This window comes from Pinus tabuliformis, chromosome 4_2, assembly GCF_031772625.1.
Source record: "Pinus tabuliformis cultivar Carrire ecotype Pingquan chromosome 4_2, CPIR1, whole genome shotgun sequence".
Taxonomy (NCBI): domain Eukaryota; kingdom Viridiplantae; phylum Streptophyta; class Pinopsida; order Pinales; family Pinaceae; genus Pinus; species Pinus tabuliformis.
Genome location: NC_142304.1, coordinates 825,621,442 through 825,628,595, shown reverse-complemented (window position 1 = coordinate 825,628,595; position 7,154 = coordinate 825,621,442). Strand labels below are relative to the sequence as shown.

Below are 7,154 nucleotides of genomic sequence, written 5' to 3'. Positions count from 1 at the left end.
ACCTGCGTATACATATTTTTCCTTCATTCTGAGAGTCTGAACTGAGATCTGTCACCAGAGTGAGTTGCCATCAAGGACAACACCTGTGCCATAGCGCCAAACCTTTGTCATAAAGCCAACAAAATGATCTTTTGAGGTTCCTCACCGCACGTATATATTGAATAAGTTCACAGGAGAATTTATCATTAGGATTTTTTCACAATATGTATAGTGGCAGATCTGAGCAACTGCTGAAGGGTAATAGTGATGAAACCTTGAAGCTTGTTGTTGCATGACAATAAAGCTATTCTATAGAGAGAATGATTGACAACACACCTACTGTGAAAATGATAAGATCTTAATTCTGATTCCTTTATGCTTCTTCAACTTAAATATGTTGGGTGAAAGCAACACATGACTATAGATATAACTAGTCATTTAAGGTAGAATATCAAAGCATTAAACATATGCCACTGTAGGCAGATCGAACTTTAAGTTAGAATGAAGAGATTTAATGAATTTTGCAAATTTCATTCCTTTAATGCAAATGACTAAAGGACTCAAAAGAATGCTTGACATTGACATGATTTAAAATGTTCTTTAGAACAAGGGACCAGGGCACATATATGTCATGCTTCTATTTCAAATTATTGGATCATATCTAGGCAGAGGTATCATGGATTACTAATGACATATATGTGTTTGATATACACATGAATTGATCTGAAAATCACTCGTGAGTGATCACAATTAATTAGTTAATGAATGAAGGTATTACAGACTCGTGTGTTGGTGTGTATCTATGTTATCTTAGGCAACTGATCGATCAGATCGCAAAATACATAGACACTGGAAAATGGAAAACAGTAACAGAAACATAGTAAGAAAATACAAGAACACAACAAATTAATAAGGAGTTCACCCAATCCTCCTAGGCTACGTCTCTGGTCCAGCTTTTAGTGGTGGCCTTCTTTTTATTGTGTCTTTAAAGAAGAGTTTTTATAGTGAGGAGCACAATTTGAGTCTCCTGAAACAGATAATGCTTAGTAGGGTGGTTCTTGGATTCCCCAAGCCACTTGAGTGCACACACTCTTCCTTACCAAGTCTTAACCTCACTGGTCTTAATGGGATGAGTCCAATCTGGTACTCAGTTTCCGACAGATATCCTCACAAGGATCGCTTGAACCTCTTAAGCATGGTTATGTTTGCTCGATGCTACCTTAACTCTGTAGGTCAGCTCGGCTCTCTGTTCTCTACTTCTTGCTTCACTGTCTCCTTCTTCCTTTTCACTGTTTCCCTCTCTTGTTCTATTTTTTTGTCTGTTCATGGCTTAAAGCCAATTTGTCTCATGATTGTTTACTTCCTCTTTCGCCCCTTTGGATTGCCTGTTGTTGTTCGCTTGGATTTCCTTGCCTCTACTTCATCACCACTGTGTAACATCCCATAGGGAAGTGGCCACTTGTCCTCTCACGAACTATGCCAGCTCTTCCTCAAACAGTTCGGTATTTTGGTTACACAGTGTAATGATTCATCTGCCAACTTAGCGATCAAATCAGACTTCAAAATTTTATATGCCACAGATTAATTCTCCCTCCAGATCCGGTTTCTCATTGGGTGCAATCTCCGCTGTTATATCTAGAGCCCCCAGATCCTACGATGTCTGCTCTTATCACACAGTTGACTTGCTCGGACGTTAGCCCGCGATGAGAGGTGGTTCTCTCTCTCATTCGTTGGACACGCGTCATTCATTGCATGGCATCGCTAGGTCTCCTGACAATTTTGCTTACGGCCCAACATGCCTCCGATATTCCGCCAGCTTTGGAGCGCGGGACCCGCCTTTTTCTTTAGTGCTTTTCCCATGGTTTTCAGTTTCCCTTGTGACTGAGCACTCAGGGCCTTTCCATTTCAAGGGGTTTTGCCCAGGAATGCATGGTTAGCACTAATCACGCATAAAAAACGACCTTCGTTTTTCGATATGGACTTCCTAACTGCTAATCTGCGTCCTGCATGGTCTCCATGGGCGTTGGTCAGTGCACTTTGACTGAGGTACTCGTCATTCCTTGTTGGCTACAAACTGCCACTGTCCAGAGGTCCTTCCTGATAGCTCTTTGTTCACAAGTTTTTGAAGTTTGTCGCAATTTGATACAGTCATAGAACTATGATAATTTTCATGGATCCAATTCGGATCATGAATAGTGCTACCAAATTAATGTTTGTCATGATCAATCATGCTTAAGCATGATCTAAATATCCAAGTGCCCAATTGTCATTGAATTTTCGGCTGCATCTTTGTTTTCGGAATGAATCCTCCACATGCAGCTCCAAGACTTGATTCCTTGGGAAACTAACTCAGCCTGTTTGGGCTATTGAATCAGCCCCTCGGTAGATCAACAGAGAGATACAAATGGCACCATACTAGCCATATTTATTTTGAAACTAGTAATCAATTAGTACCTTTTGCAATATTTATTTTGAAACTAATACTCAATTAGTACCTCTAGCAAGCATCTCTTGGTACTAAGTGAGAGAAGACTGTCTTTCCAATTTGATTTCATTGTAGAACCTAGAAATGGACTCCTCTGCTAATCTGTCCACTTCCACTTGCTCATGAATCTCAACTTCTTCATCACCAAAAAACCACCTTGATGAATGATCAGGTACTAATGCTTCCATCCATTCTTGATCTTCACAACCCTCCATCCACTCATCAATACTCAAGCATGAAGTCTCTTCATTTTGAGAAAAGTCAGAAGCTTCTATGTTTTCTTTTGTTGTGTACTCGTTGATATTGTAATCCAACTGCAAAATTGCAGAATGTCTTTTACTCCAATCACCCATTTCTCCCATGTCTTCTCCTTGACATGAGTGCAGGTGGATGCATGGAAGAGTAATGTCAGTGAAATAGTGATGCAACTGCCTTTTCTTTGTGAAATGAAAAACTGATCTTGCATGGCTACTAGTGCACGGCAATTCATAGTCTCTGCTACCAAATGAATTGGAAGATTTGGAATTGTGATGAAACCTTGAACTTCCAACCAAGCTCTTCCCCAACATATTTCCTTTCTTTATCATCACTAGGAAATGTTGTAACATTTTGTGCTGCTTTACAACACCTTTTTTTATCATAAAAAGGGTGATCCTCAACATACCCCATAGCTGTTTCCTCATTCTAGGTTTATGACATGCACTTTGAAACTGGGCTATGGCCATTTTTCTTATACCTTTGTCTTGCTAGGTTTATTGTGAAGAGGTTTTCTGTTACACCAAAACTCATAGGTTTTGGTAAACATTCCAAACCAGTAACTAGGACCCCCAGGGTGGAAATTACGAATTCCATAGAGGTGCGATGATTCTTCCAACACCCCACCTCAAACGCAATTCGGGGGAATCGAACCCAGGTCCAAGCTCTGATACCATGAAGAGGTTTTCCATTACACCAAAACCTGCAGGTGTTGGTAAACATTCCAAATCAATAACTAGGATCCCCATGGTGGAAATTACAAATTCCATAGAGGTGCAGTGATTCTTCCAACACCCCCCTCAAAACTCAAGGGAATCAAACTTGGGTCCATGCTTTGATACCATGAAGAGGTTTTTCATTACACCAAAACATGTAGGTTTTGGTAAACATTCCAAACCAGTAACTAGGATCCCCAAGGTGGAAATTACAGATTCCATAGAGGTATGGTGATTCTTCCAACATATTGATATAGCAATATATACCATACTAGTGATTGGGTGTGTTTGAACTGAAGAGGAAGATGCTCAAATAATTACTTAAATAACAATATATTAGTGATCGATAGGGATGGTTTATATAGATCTTGTAAGAGCTATGGTAGGCATTAAAATCAAAGTATTTACTAGTCCATGTGTGTGACATGTGATGAAAGCTCGTCGATGGTGAAAGGACAGGACCCACTTACTTGGATGGTGTTGTGTGGATGACTGAGTTACCCATTAAAAAGTATCCATGTAAAACCCGTGGGCCTATCAATGAAAAAGAAAATCCTTTTTAAATTTCTTGATGCAAACGTAGCTTTCAACTGAACAGAAATGCATTAATGTAGATTGGGCTGTCCTAAGTGTTGACAAAGGCATGAAGGTTCTCTTTGACAATCGGGCCCTATATTGTTCATTAACCTAGGAAACCACAATCTTGATCCTAAATATAGTTTAACAGACATTTTCAAATTTAATTCTGTAAGTGATGCATTTATAAGTTCTTGCAGATCAATTCACTCACAATATATCTCTTTCAAAACCATCAAAATATGTTATCATCACTAATAATGAAAACTCAATCTTGTCGCATGTTGTCTTTGGAAGAAAGATTGAAATGATTAGGGCATTATGTTCCAGAGTATCAGAACGAATCAGAACATTTTTTCACCAGCAGCTAGGTAGTCTAATTTATATTCTGAAGTGATGATTCCAAGACCAACTAGAGGCACTAAGAATAATCACGCAATTATAATGGCTATAGTTGTTTGCGGCCCAAGATTTGAATTAATGAACCTCCAGTGAGGTTGCCACCTAGAGCCAACATTATGCATGGAACCATAGCACCCTTAAGGATGATGCAGTTGTCAGTAACAAATAAAATAGGAGCATCATTTATCAAGATTAATTTCTTCAAAAATGGAATAATTTCAATGACCAATGCAAGGACTAAAGCTATTATCAGTGGTTGAAGTAGTTGTTTTATTTTCAAGCATTTCCAAAGAAAATATACTTGAGAAATGGCCTGCATTTCCCTCGAGCATCAATACAATGGTTTTAGCTTATTTTCAATAATTCCTTATTTAGTGGTCAGCAAGGGGATCCTCATAGATTCAGTGGTGTCTATATCTATTTTATCCATGTCAGCTTCAAATTCAAGTCTTCCCTTCATGCTGCTTGTTGGAGGAGGTGCAAGAAGATGGAATAAACAGGTGTACATAATCACCAAATGATATATACACATTTCCAATTTTATTTCATATCACAAAATCACCAAAAGGATTGTTTTTATCTCCACATGCTACACCAATCAATATGAGAGGCACATTCCCATTGTTCCCAAAAGTACTCCAGTTTTCTTTACCACCCCCCAACGTAAGTGGATATATATGATATAATCTTGGGAAACATTAAAAGAGGATAATAAACTTCAAATAATTCTTCACATTCAAGACAGATGAGGCCATCCTACTTCAGATGTATATCTAGGTAATGACTCAAGGAAGAGGCAAGACAACAAGGACATCTATTTTGAAGGATGTAAAAATGTATCACTTTGTAATTTGTATAGGATCTATCACAAGCTCTCCTCTTACTATAAAATGAAATTTTCTCTTCATGCCTATGTACTTGGCATATTTATCATTCATTGGAGCTTCATTGTCTCTAATAAATACATCATGGTCATATATTTCTCAACCAAACTCATTTTTCAATGTCTCCTGAGTTTCATGTGAGTGCACATGTCTCAAATTGATGAGGATGAAATGGTTGTTTATATGGTAAAATCATGCTTAGGTCCTCTTCGCAAAGAGTTTGATTGTAGAATTTCTCTTTGCCCAAATGTACAATTCACATTGTTGCGTAATTCATCCAATGTTCAAGACAACTTTTAACATTTTTCATCATTAAACAATGGTGATGTATAGGCAGCTTGACAGTAGATGTGATAGGTGACAATTGGATGTGAAATTTGAGCAAATTGTGTATTCCCACTACTAACATTTGTCTTGGCATTCCCCAGCTAACAAACAAAAAACCCTCAGTTTCTAGCTAGAGAGTAGTGAGCAAAGGTGTTGCAATCATAAATGCATTAAATATAGAAGCAAAGGAGAAATCAGCTAAGAGTTTTCATATGACTTCGGGGAACTTTGATGCATGTGAGAGCATTGATACCCTCTAATAAGTCTTACTACTAGAGGTCTTAAGGCAACATCTAAGGTCACTTGATGATGGACATAATAAACAAAGGTACAAGGAGGTACAATAGCATTCTGATATTTATGAAGCAAGGATAATAAGATTGTGGTGCTTTCATTCTATTTTGGAATTATGTGATTTTACTTAACATAGTAGAGATGAATTACAAGTGCGACCTATCATCTAAGTAATCATATTGGTGGGGAAAGTAGCTCTAGATCAGTATACTCCCAAATAAATAGCACTTGGAGCATCAAGGGGACTTTTATTATTTATATGTGCATGATCAATGTGACCCCAAGATAATTCATTATGATGTCAAAGCAACAAACATTTTACTTTATGAATATTTTGAAGCCATCGTGGGAGACTTTGGATTGGAAAAGATTTTAGACCAAAGGGATTCACATGTCACTACTATTGTTTTTGGTATTGTGGAGCAGACAGCCCCATAATACCTTTCAATAGGAAATTCATTAGGGAAAACTAATGTATTTGGTACATAGGATATATTACTATTGTTAGACAAAATTATTCAATTATTCAAAAATTTGTTTTGTGTAGAGAGAACTTAGAGATTGACCTTGGCCACAATTGTTGCCAATTACTTTAGGGATTTTGTTTACCATGTCACATGTGGTTTCAGGGTTTCATTGCAACCTTAGGGATAATCATGAAACAAATTTATTGTTTTAGGGAAATTATGAAATAGATCTCCCTTTCCCAACAGATTGAAGCATAGTATAACTAGTCTAGGCACATTTTCTAGTGGTATTTTCAACTACAACATTATAGGCCTATTTCTTCCAGCATATATACACTTGTAGCAACAAATACTTGTACCAAAGCATATTATGTTATATCATCTCATCACTATTAAAAAAGTATGCCTTCATTATGTATATGGTTGAAGATATATTTGTTGGCCTTGATGACTCCTAGTAATATTGATTTTGTATTGGAGTTTCCAAAACACATAAGAATTATATATGGTGTATTGGCATTTGAAAAATACATAGGATGTCACAAGTAATCCTAATAATCAACTTCCCTAATGACTAGGAAGCCTTAAAACTCCACTAGTGGTTTTTGCACTAAATGTGGGTATCATTTATTGATAAAAGTGGGATCTCAAGGAGACTTGTGTGGAAGTTGTCTATAAAGAGAAACCAAATTTAGAATTAAACTTTGGCACAAGTGCACTCTAACAAAACTAAAAATTTTTCTCTTTATGCTTTCAGGGTAGCCCATGA

General features: G+C 37.3%; 1 pseudogene; it reads right to left on the bottom strand.

Annotated features, from left to right (window-relative positions):
• Window positions 1-4,322: 4,322 nt before the first annotated feature.
• Window positions 4,323-4,873, bottom strand: LOC149172207 (protein PIN-LIKES 6 pseudogene; annotated as a pseudogene).
• Between the last annotated feature and the right edge of the window lie 2,281 nt (window positions 4,874-7,154).